Source organism: Leguminivora glycinivorella, chromosome 10 (genome assembly GCF_023078275.1).
Source record: "Leguminivora glycinivorella isolate SPB_JAAS2020 chromosome 10, LegGlyc_1.1, whole genome shotgun sequence".
Lineage (NCBI taxonomy): Eukaryota > Metazoa > Arthropoda > Insecta > Lepidoptera > Tortricidae > Leguminivora > Leguminivora glycinivorella.
In genome coordinates this window covers 23,054,429-23,068,453 of record NC_062980.1, presented here as the reverse complement: position 1 = coordinate 23,068,453, position 14,025 = coordinate 23,054,429, and the positions used below count along the sequence as shown (strand labels likewise).

The 14,025-nt window shown below is 38.2% G+C and overlaps 1 protein-coding gene across 1 annotated transcript in view; it reads right to left on the bottom strand.

The window, feature by feature from the left end:
• The window catches only part of LOC125230145 (unconventional myosin ID), a 99,925-nt gene that overhangs the window by 83,842 nt on the left and 2,058 nt on the right, over positions 1–14,025 (bottom strand). The gene's annotated exons all lie outside the window — the stretch shown is intronic.

The window sequence follows — 14,025 nt, the reverse complement described above, 5'->3', positions numbered from 1 at the left end:
ATAAAATAATAAAACTTGAAATTTTTAAAAACTCAACTTATAGTCCTATGTCGAAGGCCGAAAAAAATACTTGGGATCGGATCCTTACGATCCCACTTTGTGAATACCTTCAGAAGACGTTGCTCAATCAAGATACTCAGGTCATTTGCGGGCACTCGTAGTAGCTTCGCCATAAAAAAATACAACTTGAAAATTTTAAAAACTCAACTTATGGTCCTATGTCGAAGGCCGAAAAAAATACTTGGGATCGGATCCTTACGATCCCACTTTGTGAATACCTTCAGAAGATGTTGCTGAATCAAGATACATAGGTCATTTGCGGGCACTCGCAGATGATTCACCATAAAATAATAAAACTTGAAAATTTTAAAAACTCAACTTATGGTCCTATGTCGAAGGCCGAAAAAAATACTTGGGATCGGATCCTTACGATCCCACTTTGTGAATACCTTCAAAAGACGTTGCTGAATCAAGATACATAGGTCATTTGCGGGCACTCGCAGAAGATTCACCATAAAATAATAAAACTTGAAATTTTTAAAAACTCAACTTATGGTCCTATGTCGAAGGCCGAAAAAAATACTTGGGATCGGATCCATACGATGCCACTTTGTGAATACCTTCAGAAGACGTTGCTCAATCAAGATACTCAGGTCATTTGTGGGCACTCGTAGTAGATTCGCCATAAAAAAATACAACTTGAAAATTTTAAAAACTCAACTTATGGTCCTATGTCGAAGGCCGAAAAAAATACTTGGGATCGGATCCTTACGATCCCACTTTGTGAATACCTTCAAAAGACGTTGCTGAATCAAGATACATAGGTCATTTGCGGGCACTCGCAGAAGATTCACCATAAAATAATAAAACTTGAAATTTTTAAAAACTCAACTTATGGTCCTATGTCGAAGGCCGAAAAAAATACTTGGGATCGGATCCTTACGATGCCACTTTGTGAATACCTTCAGAAGACGTTGCTCAATCATAATACACATGTCGTTTGCGGGCAGTCGCTGAAGATTCACCATAAAAAAATAAAACTTAAAAAATTTAAAAACTCAACTTATGGTCCTATATCGAAGGCCGAAAAAAATACTTGGGATCGGATCCTTACGATGCCACTTTGTGAATACCTTCAGAAAACGTTGCTAAATCAAGATACATAGGTCATTTGCGGGCACTCGTAGTAGATTCGCCATAAAAAATACAACTTGAAAATTTTAAAAACTCAACTTATGGTCCTATGTCGAAGGCCGAAAAAAATACTTGGGATCGGATCCTTACGATGCCACTTTGTGAATACCTTCAGAAGACGTTGCTCAATCAAGATACTCAGGTCATTTGCGGGCACTCGTAGTAGCTTCGCCATAAAAAAATACAACTTGAAAATTTTAAAAACTCAACTTATGGTCCTATGTCGAAGGCCGAAAAAAATACTTGGGATCGGATCCTTACGATGCCACTTTGTGAATACCTTCAGAAGACGTTGCTAAATCAAGACACACAGGTCATTTGCGGGCACTCGTAGTAGATTCGCCATGTCTTTGTAAGTGTAGACTATTAAATTGCAGTATGATCGCCCAGTAGAATATAACTGTCCTTGTATCTGGTAATAGTATGGTGAACTTTGCTTGAGGGACAATATGTTGTTGTCTTCAATCAGGTAAGACATAAGCTTTTCAAGACACTTTTACTATTGGGTCGTGTTTAAGCTCCAACTTCCCTAGAACCCCACTGAGAGGCTCCCAAGCACGCGAGGCCGCAGGCCGAGCTGCGGGCAGACAGTGCAGTAATAGTCTTCTCTTACCACGGTTACTACCAAGTACAGTTTGTGCACGAGGCAAACAAAGGCAAGACATACAATTCAAGCAAAAGCTAATCAGCAAAAGTTGATAGGACCATAAGTTGAGTTCTTAAATTTTTTAAGTTGTATTTTTTTATGGCGAATCTACTACGAGTGCCCGCATATGACCTATGTATCTTGATTCAGCAACGTCTTCTGAAGGTATGCACAAAGTGGGATCGTAAGGATCCGATCCCAAGTATTTTTTTCGGCTTTCGACATAGGACCATAAGTTGAGTTTTTAAAAATTTCAAGTTTTATTATTTTATGGTGAATTTTCTGCGAGTGCCCGCAAATGACCTATGTATCTTGATTCAGCAACGTCTTCTGAAGGTATTCACAAAGTGGGATCGTAAGGATCCGATCTCAAGTATTTTTTTCGGCCTTCGACATAGGACCATAAGTTGAGTTTTTAAAATTTTCAAGTTGTATTTTTTTATGGCGAATCTACTACGAGTGCCCGCAAATGACCTGGGTATTTTGATCGAGCAACGTCTTTTGAAGGTATTCACAAAGTGGCATCGTAAGGATCCGATCCCAAGTATTTTTTTCGGCCTTCGACATAGGACCATAAGTTGAGTTTTTAAAATTTTCAAGTTGTATTTTTTTATGGCGAAGCTACTACGAGTGCCCGCAAATGACCTATGTATCTTGATTCAGCAACGTCTTCTGAAGGTATGCACAAAGTGGGATCGTAAGGATCCGATCCCAAGTATTTTTTTCGGCCTTCGACATAGGACCATAAGTTGAGTTTTTCAATTTTTTAACTTTTATTTTTTTATGGCGAATCTTCAGCGAGTGCCCGCAAACGAAATGTGTATTATGATTGAGCAACGTCTTCTGAAGGTATTCATAAAGTGGCATCGTAAGGATCCGATCCCAAGTATTTTTTCGGCCTTCGACATAGGACCATAAGTTGAGTTTATAAAATTTTCAAGTTGTATTTTTTATGGCGAATCTACTACGAGTGCCCGCAAATGACCTATGTATCTTGATTCAGCAACGTTTTTTCAAGATATTCACAAAGTGGCATCGTAAGGATCCAATCCCAAGTATTATTTTCGGCCTTCGATATAGGACCATAAGTTGAGTTTTTTAAATTTTGAAGTTGTATGCTTTTGTGGTGAATCTTCTGCGAGTGCCCGCAAATGACCTATGTATCTTGATTCAGCAACGTCTTCTGAAGGTATTCACAAAGTGGGATCGTAAGGATCCGATCCCAAGTATTTTTTTCGGCCTTCGACATAGGACCATAAGTTGAGTTTTTAAAATTTTCAAGTTGTATTTTTTGATGGCGAAGCTACTACGAGTGCCCGCAAATGACCTGAGTATCTTGATTGAGCAACGTCTTCTGAAGGTATTCACAAAGTGGCATCGTAAGGATCCGATCCCAAGTATTTTTTTCGGCCTTCGACATAGGACCATAAGTTGAGTTTTTAAAATTTTCAAGTTGTATTTTTTTATGGCGAATCTACTACGAGTGCCCGCAAATGACCTGTGTATCTTGATTTAGCAACGTCTTCTGAAGGTATTCACAAAGTGGTATCGTAAGGATCCGATCCCAAGTATTTTTTTCGGCCTTCGACATAGGACCATAAGTTGAGTTTTTAAAATTTTCAAGTTGTATTTTTTTATGGCGAATCTACTACGAGTGCCCGCAAATGACCTATGTATCTTGATTCAGCAACGTTTTCTGAAGGTATTCACAAAGTGGGATCGTAAGGATCCGATCTCAAGTATTTTTTTCGGCCTTCGACATAGGACCATAAGTTGAGTTTTTAAAATTTTCAAGTTGTATTTTTTTATGGCGAATCTACTACGAGTGCCCGCAAATTACCTAGGTATTATGATTTAGCAATATCTTCTGAAGGTAATCACAAAGTGGCAGCGTAAGGATCCGATCCCAAGTATTTTTTTCGACCTTCGACATAGGACCATAAGTTGAGTTTTTAAAAATTTCAAGTTTTATTATTTTATGGCGAATCTTCTAAGAGTGCCCGCAAATTACCTGTGTATTATGATTAAGCAACGTCTTCTGAAGGCATTCACAAAGTGGCATCGTAAGGATCCGATCCCAAGTATTTTTTTCGGCCATCGACATAGGACCATAAGTTGAGTTTTTAAAAATTTCAAGTTTTATTATTTTATGGTGAATCTTCTGCGAGTGCCCGCAAATGACCTATGTATCTTGATTCAGCAACGTCTTCTGAAGGTATTCACAAAGTGGGATCGTAAGGATCCGATCCCAAGTATTTTTTTCGGCCTTCGACATAGGACCATAAGTTGAGTTTTTAAAATTTTCAAGTTGTATTTTTATGGCGAATCTACTACGAGTGCCCGCAAATGACCTGTGTATCTTGATTTAACAACGTCTTCTGAAGGTATTCACAAAGTGGCATCGTAAGGATCCGATCCAAAGTATTTTTTTCGGCCTTCGACATAGGACCATAAGTTGAGTTTTTCAATTTTTTAAGTTTTATTTTTTTATGGCGAATCTTCAGCGAGTGCCCGCAAACGACATGTGTATTATGATTGAGCAACGTCTTCTGAAGGTATTCACAAAGTGGTATCGTAAGGATCCGATCCCAAGTATTTTTTTCGGCCTTCGACATAGGACCATAAGTTGAGTTCTTCAATTTTTTAAGTTATATTTTTTTATGGCGAATCTTCTACGAGTGCCCGCAAATGACCTGTGTATCTTGATTAAGCCACGTTTTTTCAAGGTATTCACAAAGTGGCATCGTAAGGATCCAATCCCAAGTATTATTTTCGGCCTTCGATATAGGACCATAAGTTGAGTTTTTTAAATTTTGAAGTTGTATGCTTTTGTGGTGAATCTTCTGCGAGTGCCCGCAAATGTCCTATGTATCTTGATTCAGCAACGTCTTCTGAAGGTATTCACAAAGTGGGATCGTAAGGATCCGATCCCAAGTATTTTTTTCGGCCTTCGACATAGGACCATAAGTTGAGTTTTTAAAATTTTCAAGTTGTATTTTTTGATGGCGAAGCTACTACGAGTGCCCGCAAATGACCTGAGTATCTTGATTGAGCAACGTCTTCTGAAGGTATTCACAAAGTGGCATCGTAAGGATCCGATCCCAAGTATTTTTTCGGCCTTCGACATAGGACCATAAGTTGAGTTTTTAAAAATGTCAAGTTTTATTATTTTATGGTGAATCTTCTGCGAGTGCCCGCAAATGACCTATGTATCTTGATTCAGCAACGTCTTCTGAAGGTATTCACAAAGTGGAATCGTAAGGATCCTATCCCAAGTATTTTTTTCGGCCTTCGACATAGGACCATAAGTTAAGTTTTTAATAATTTCATGTTTTATTATTTTATGGTGAATCTTCTGCGAGTGCCCGCAAATGACCTATGTATCTTGATTCAGCAACGTCTTCTGAAGGTATTCACAAAGTGGGATCGTAAGGATCCGATCCCAAGTATTTTTTTCGGCCTTCGACATAGGACCATAAGTTGAGTTTTTAAAATTTTCAAGTTGTATTTTTTTATGGCGAATCTACTACGAGTGCCCGCAAATTACCTAGGTATTATGATTTAGCAATATCTTCTGAAGGTAATCACAAAGTGGCAGCGTAAGGATCCGATCCCAAGTATTTTTTTCGGCCTTCGACATAGGACCATAAGTTGAGTTTTTAAAAATTTCAAGTTTTATTATTTTATGGCGAATCTTCTAAGAGTGCCCGCAAATGACCTATGTATCTTGATTCAGCAACGTTTTCTGAAGGTATTCACAAAGTGGGATCGTAAGGATCCGATCTCAAGTATTTTTTTCGGCCTTCGACATAGGACCATAAGTTGAGTTTTTAAAATTTTCAAGTTGTATTTTTTTATGGCGAATCTACTACGAGTGCCCGCAAATTACCTAGGTATTATGATTTAGCAATATCTTCTGAAGGTAATCACAAAGTGGCAGCGTAAGGATCCGATCCCAAGTATTTTTTTCGGCCTTCGACATAGGACCATAAGTTGAGTTTTTAAAAATTTCAAGTTTTATTATTTTATGGCGAATCTTCTAAGAGTGCCCGCAAATTACCTGTGTATTATGATTAAGCAACGTCTTCTGAAGGCATTCACAAAGTGGCATCGTAAGGATCCGATCCCAAGTATTTTTTTCGGCCATCGACATAGGACCATAAGTTGAGTTTTTAAAAATTTCAAGTTTTATTATTTTATGGTGAATCTTCTGCGAGTGCCCGCAAATGACCTATGTATCTTGATTCAGCAACGTCTTCTGAAGGTATTCACAAAGTGGGATCGTAAGGATCCGATCCCAAGTATTTTTTTCGGCCTTCGACATAGGACCATAAGTTGAGTTTTTAAAATTTTCAAGTTGTATTTTTATGGCGAATCTACTACGAGTGCCCGCAAATGACCTGTGTATCTTGATTTAGCAACGTCTTCTGAAGGTATTCACAAAGTGGCATCGTAAGGATCCGATCCCAAGTATTTTTTTCGGCCTTCGACATAGGACCATAAGTTGAGTTTTTCAATTTTTTAAGTTTTATTTTTTTATGGCGAATCTTCAGCGAGTGCCCGCAAACGACATGTGTATTATGATTGAGCAACGTCTTCTGAAGGTATTCACAAAGTGGTATCGTAAGGATCCGATCCCAAGTATTTTTTTCGGCCTTCGACATAGGACCATAAGTTGAGTTCTTCAATTTTTTAAGTTATATTTTTTTATGGCGAATCTTCTACGAGTGCCCGCAAATGACCTGTGTATCTTGATTAAGCAACGTTTTTTCAAGGTATTCACAAAGTGGCATCGTAAGGATCCAATCCCAAGTATTATTTTCGGCCTTCGATATAGGACCATAAGTTGAGTTTTTTAAATTTTGAAGTTGTATGCTTTTGTGGTGAATCTTCTGCGAGTGCCCGCAAATGCCCTATGTATCTTGATTCAGCAACGTCTTCTGAAGGTATTCACAAAGTGGGATCGTAAGGATCCGATCCCAAGTATTTTTTTCGGCCTTCGACATAGGACCATAAGTTGAGTTTTTAAAATTTTCAAGTTGTATTTTTTGATGGCGAAGCTACTACGAGTGCCCGCAAATGACCTGAGTATCTTGATTGAGCAACGTCTTCTGAAGGTATTCACAAAGTGGCATCGTAAGGATCCGATCCCAAGTATTTTTTTCGGCCTTCGACATAGGACCATAAGTTGAGTTTTTAAAAATGTCAAGTTTTATTATTTTATGGTGAATCTTCTGCGAGTGCCCGCAAATGACCTATGTATCTTGATTCAGCAACGTCTTCTGAAGGTATTCACAAAGTGGAATCGTAAGGATCCTATCCCAAGTATTTTTTTCGGCCTTCGACATAGGACCATAAGTTAAGTTTTTAATAATTTCATGTTTTATTATTTTATGGTGAATCTTCTGCGAGTGCCCGCAAATGACCTATGTATCTTGATTCAGCAACGTCTTCTGAAGGTATTCACAAAGTGGGATCGTAAGGATCCGATCCCAAGTATTTTTTTCGGCCTTCGACATAGGACCATAAGTTGAGTTTTTAAAATTTTCAAGTTGTATTTTTTGATGGCGAAGCTACTACGAGTGCCCGCAAATGACCTGAGTATCTTGATTGAGCAACGTCTTCTGAAGGTATTCACAAAGTGGCATCGTAAGGATCCGATCCCAAGTATTTTTTTCGGCCTTCGACATAGGACCATAAGTTGAGTTTTTAAAATTTTCAAGTTGTATTTTTTTATGGCGAATCTACTACGAGTGCCCGCAAATGACCTGTGTATCTTGATTTAGCAACGTCTTCTGAAGGTATTCACAAAGTGGTATCGTAAGGATCCGATCCCAAGTATTTTTTTCGGCCTTCGACATAGGACCATAAGTTGAGTTTTTAAAATTTTCAAGTTGTATTTTTTTATGGCGAATCTACTACGAGTGCCCGCAAATGACCTATGTATCTTGATTCAGCAACGTCTTCTGAAGGTATTCACAAAGTGGGATCGTAAGGATCCGATCCCAAGTATTTTTTTCGGCCTTCGACATAGGACCATAAGTTGAGTTTTTAAAATTTTCAAGTTGTATTTTTATGGCGAATCTACTACGAGTGCCCGCAAATTACCTGTGTATCTTGATTTAGCAACGTCTTCTGAAGGTATTCACAAAGTGGCATCGTAAGGATCCGATCCCAAGTATTTTTTTCGGCCTTCGACATAGGACCATAAGTTGAGTTTTTCAATTTTTTAAGTTTTATTTTTTTATGGCGAATCTTCAGCGAGTGCCCGCAAACGACATGTGTATTATGATTGAGCAACGTCTTCTGAAGGTATTCACAAAGTGGTATCGTAAGGATCCGATCCCAAGTATTTTTTTCGGCCTTCGACATAGGACCATAAGTTGAGTTCTTCAATTTTTTAAGTTATATTTTTTTATGGCGAATCTTCTACGAGTGCCCGCAAATGACCTGTGTATCTTGATTAAGCAACGTTTTTTCAAGGTATTCACAAAGTGGCATCGTAAGGATCCAATCCCAAGTATTATTTTCGGCCTTCGATATAGGACCATAAGTTGAGTTTTTAAATTTTGAAGTTGTATGCTTTTGTGGTGAATCTTCTGTGAGTGCCCGCAAATGACCTATGTATCTTGATTCAGCAACGTCTTCTGAAGGTATTCACAAAGTGGGATCGTAAGGATCCGATCCCAAGTATTTTTTTCGGCCTTCGACATAGGACCATAAGTTGAGTTTTTAAAATTTTCAAGTTGTATTTTTTGATGGCGAAGCTACTACGAGTGCCCGCAAATGACCTGAGTATCTTGATTGAGCAACGTCTTCTGAAGGTATTCACAAAGTGGCATCGTAAGGATCCGATCCCAAGTATTTTTTTCGGCCTTCGACATAGGACCATAAGTTGAGTTTTTAAAAATGTCAAGTTTTATTATTTTATGGTGAATCTTCTGCGAGTGCCCGCAAATGACCTATGTATCTTGATTCAGCAACGTCTTCTGAAGGTATTCACAAAGTGGAATCGTAAGGATCCTATCCCAAGTATTTTTTTCGGCCTTCGACATAGGACCATAAGTTAAGTTTTTAATAATTTCATGTTTTATTATTTTATGGTGAATCTTCAGCGAGTGCCCGCAAATGACCTATGTATCTTGATTCAGCAACGTCTTCTGAAGGTATTCACAAAGTGGGATCGTAAGGATCCGATCCCAAGTATTTTTTTCGGCCTTCGACATAGGACCATAAGTTGAGTTTTTAAAAATTTCAAGTTGTATTTTTTTATGGCGAATCTACTACGAGTGCCCGCAAATGACCTATGTATCTTGATTGAGCAACGGCTTCTGAAGGTATTCACAAAGTGGCAGCGTAAGGATCCGATCCCAAGTATTTTTTTCGGCCTTCGACATAGGACCATAAGTTGAGTTTTTCAATTTTTTAAGTTTTATTTTTTTATGGCGAATCTACTACGAGTGCCCGCAAATGACCTGTGTATCTTGATTGAGCAACGTCTTCTGAAGGTATTCACAAAGTGGCATCGTAAGGATCCGATCCCAAGTATTTTTTCGGCCTTCGACATAGGACCATAAGTTGAGTTTTTAAAATTTTCAAGTTGTATTTTTTTATGGCGAATCTACTACGAGTGCCCGCAAATGACCTGAGTATCTTGATTGAGCAACGTCTTCTGAAGGTATTCACAAAGTGGCATCGTAAGGATCCGATCCCAAGTATTTTTTTCGGCCTTCGACATAGGACCATAAGTTGAGTTCTTAAATTTTTTATGTTTTATTTTTTTATGGTGAATCTTTTACGAGTGCCCGCCAATGACCTATGTATTATGATTGAGCAATGTCTTTTGAACGTATTCATAAAGTGGCATCGTAAGGATCCGATCCCAAGTATTTTTTTCGGCCTTCGACATAGGACCATAACTTGAGTTTTCAAAATTTTCAAGTTTTTATGCTTTTATGGCGAATCTTCTACGAGTGCCCGCAAGTGACCTGTGTATCTTGATTGAGCAACGTCTTTTGAACGTATTCACACAGTGGCATCGTAAGAATCCGATCCCAAGTATTTTTTTCGACCTTCGATATAGGACCATAAGGTCACCAATCGAATGCTGTTAAATGGGCTGGCGTGCACTCTGACGTGTATAGGATGAACTGCGGTGTCAGACAAGGCGGTTTAAGCTCACCAAAGCTGTTCAATCTATACATGAACGAGCTAATCGAGGGACTCAGCAGTACCTATGTCGGATGTCACGTGGACGGGGTATGTGTTAATAACCTCAGTTACGCAGATGACATGGTGTTGCTGAGCCCTTCGGTTGGCGCACTACAGAGATTAGTGGGAATATGTGAAACATATGCAATTGCCCATGGGTTAAGATACAATACTTCAAAAAGCGAGGTAATGCAATTTAAAGCTGGGACAAAATCATACAAAATGACACCTGTTACGCTTTGTGGTACTGCTTTAAAAGTTGTACAAAAGTTTAAGTGTCTTGGCCACTGGGTAACCGAAAACATGTCAGATAATGATGATATCGAGAGGGAGCGCAGGGCGTTGTGTGTTCGGAGCAACATGTTGGCTCGCAGATTTGCTCGTTGCAGTAATGAAGTAAAGCTAACGCTTTTTAAAGCATACTGCCAAACATTCTACACGTGCAATCTGTGGGTCAATTTTACGCAACGGGCATACAGCGCACTGCGTGTGCAATATAATAACGCGTTTAGGGTGTTGTTTGGGCTGCCGCGGTACTGTAGTGCGTCAACTATGTTTGCTGAGGCGCGCACTGATGGTTTTGACGCAATAGTTAGAAAAAGGTGCGCGTCACTGCTCAGTCGTCTCCGTGACAGCCCAAACAGTATCCTAAGTGTGCTGGCGCAGCGCTGGGACTCGCCTTTGTTTGCGCGGTGGGTCCGGCTGCACGCGCCGCCAATCGCCACTCCACGTCGTTATTAAATTTATTTATATATAGTCAATATGTATTAAGTTAGTTTTAGTACTAACATAGTTTTAAGGATTTGTGATATTTACTAACACTCTATGGATTTTTAATTTTCGAAATAAATATATTGAATTGAATTGAATTGAATTGAATAAGTTGAGTTTTTAAAATTTTTAAGTTTTATTTTTTTATGGCGAATCTTCTATGAGTGAAAAATTTATGTTTTTATTGGATCGTAATGATTTCACATACTAAACGTCGTGAACTAACGATGAACTAACGAATCCATATCGATTTTGCACGATAGAAGCCATAAAAACAGTTTACTGCTGCAACCTATGTTTTGGGTTCCCCCATTAAAATGAATAATGCGTAGTGGTGTTGCACTTAGGATCCTAACGATTTTATATACTGAACTAACGTCAACTAACGATCATCTTTCGATTCTAATTAGAAATAAAAAAAGAAATAGTAAAATCGAGTTTGGGGCGGTGTAGCCGGAAGTTGGCCGCCCCACTTCATTAAAAAAAAAAAAATAGTTCTAATCGGATCCTAACGATTTTATATACTGAACTAACGTCTACTAACGATTATCTTTCGAATTCAATTGACAGAAATCGTAAAATCGAGTTTGGGGCGGTAGCGTGAAGTTGGCCGCCCCACTTCATTAAAAAAAAAAAAATACTTCTAATCGGATCCTAACGATTTTATATACTGAACTAACGTCTACTAACGATTATCTTTCGAATTCAATTGACAGAAATCGTAAAATCGAATTTGGGGCGGTAGCGTGAAGTTGGCCGCCCCACTTCATTTAAAAAAAAAATACTTCTAATCGGATCCTAACGATTTTATATACTGAACTAACGTCTATTAACGATTATCTTTCGATTCCAATTGACAAAAACCGTAAAATCAGTTTTGGGGCGGTAGCGTGAAGTTGGCCCCCTCCATTTTGTTTTTTAAAAAAAGTGATGTTGTTATCGGATCCTAACGATTTCACATACTGAACTAACGTGAACTAACGATGAACTAACGATATAGATATGTAATTTGCGGGCACTCGATATGGGGCGGTCAACTTCACGGAGGTGTTTCTCTTTATATCCTCGTAGCGTTACAACATTTTTGCTAGGGAATTTTGATTCTTATTGTAATTACTTGAGATTGAATCCAATTTCATTTGTTCGAAAAATTTTAGAAACAAAAGAAATTATATTTTGTTTGTTTATTTACATGAAAGTTAAAATTCCATTGAAACCATTATGTACTTTAGAAAGTACATTGGGCGCCACGAGGATATAGATAAAAAGCTTCGGAAAACATCCAATAAAAATAATATCAGCAACACATCAGAGGAAACTTTCTATCTAGCAATCAATGCCCATATATACCTTCACTATTAACTACTTTAATAAAACAACTCGTACAAGCAATACAAACCAACTACTGTAGTTGTGCCATGACATAGATACCATTTAAAACATTAAATGGGCTCTAAACATAGACTACCTCCTATAGAACTCCGCATCTCTTACGCCACATTATGTACAGATACTATACAGATGTGCGAAATGTTTTCGTTTTTTTACGGAAATGAACGAACGTGTGCTAGACTGCTTACTGCTAGTACGATCGACGTTAGTACTTCTTGTACTGAGACTGAAATAACATGACATGACACATTGAAATGATTTTTTTTATTCTTCAATTTAGGTATTAACATAATGCTCTTATGAAATTTGAGTCATTCGTGAGTTGCCGCGAAAATTACTAAATAAAAACATTTTGAACTACATCTGTATTCGCTTTTAAGGCTAGTAGCATAGTCCACACCACACATTAAGTACAACTGACATGAATGTTCGATTATGCAAGTGTCTCAATATGTAGTGATCGCAATTTAGATGCTGCGTCTATTAGTAGTCAGTAAGTCATCTGTGACAGTAAGCAAATACGATTCACTGATGACTTCACGAAGCAAACAATAAGCCTGTTATAATCTGCGTTGCAGGCGTTGCAGCCTCTTCATGTCAGAAAGCCTTTTTATAAGAAAAGAAGCGACATGAGCTGTGTCCACACAGAGCGAGCAGTCGGGCAAACAAGCAGCGAGGAAATTGCCACTCGCTGTTGTTACGGCTACATACATCGCAATATTCACGATAGAATTATCGTGATAAATCTTCGCCTTCGGCCTACAGCGAATGTACATGGCAACACTGTAATGCCGCAGAGCAGAGCACCCAAATGCACGTTTGATATGCGCAAATTACCGACAGCGAGATGAAGAGGCGGAAGGCTTCAGCTTCGGCCGAAATGCCGTTGCCGAAGTATTCGCGAATATTCGGCTAAACTCGGATTATCGCGATGTGTGTAGCCGCAGTAGGTGTGGAGTCCGCTAATGGGTAAACAGTGAGCGCGAGCTAAATGCCGCATCTATAAGTAGTGTAAGTGATCTGTGGCAGTAAGCAAAGACAGTGATTCAGTGATGACTTCACATAGTGAACAATTAGCTGATATAATCTGTTTTGCAGCTCTATAGTGTTAGGAAGTGTTTTTATATGAAAGGAATGAGTGTTGTTACATCATAACTGTGTGTGTGTGTGTCTGTATGTTGAGGATGCACGAATATCAAGATAATATATATATTTGCATAAAATTAAGGTTTACAAATTAATAAAAGTACAACGAAACTACCAAAAATTGAGAAAATAGCGTTAAAAATCGCCAATTTTCAGTATTTTAGCGGCTATTTTGGCGAATGTACTGAAACTAGACAAACTGGCGATTCTTGACGCTATTTTCGCAACTTTTTGTAGTTTCTCATAATGATATGTATCAATAACATATACTAAACATAATACTGCCGAATTATTTTTTTTATCTGAAAGTTGAATTTTTAGGTTTGTATAAGATTTTCAAAATTTCAACCCTAATGCGGAGGCAGAAGATGTTGATTTAAAAAGCCGAAAATTTGCACAAAGGCTTCATAGACTAAGGGGCATTGATTGATAACTATTAGGTTTGCTAATTCCAGAAAAGTGTTTTTTCGCTCCACCCTAATTAAGTAATGCAATTGGATTCGGAGATTGATTAGGCATGAAACAAACCATAATTATATTTCCTATACACTATATATAAATCTTTTATATAAAGTCAAATTAAAAACGCATTTCATTTAAACATTTTACCTAACAATTAAAAAAAAATCTGCTTTCATACTCTGGTCACTGGACCCACCTTGAAA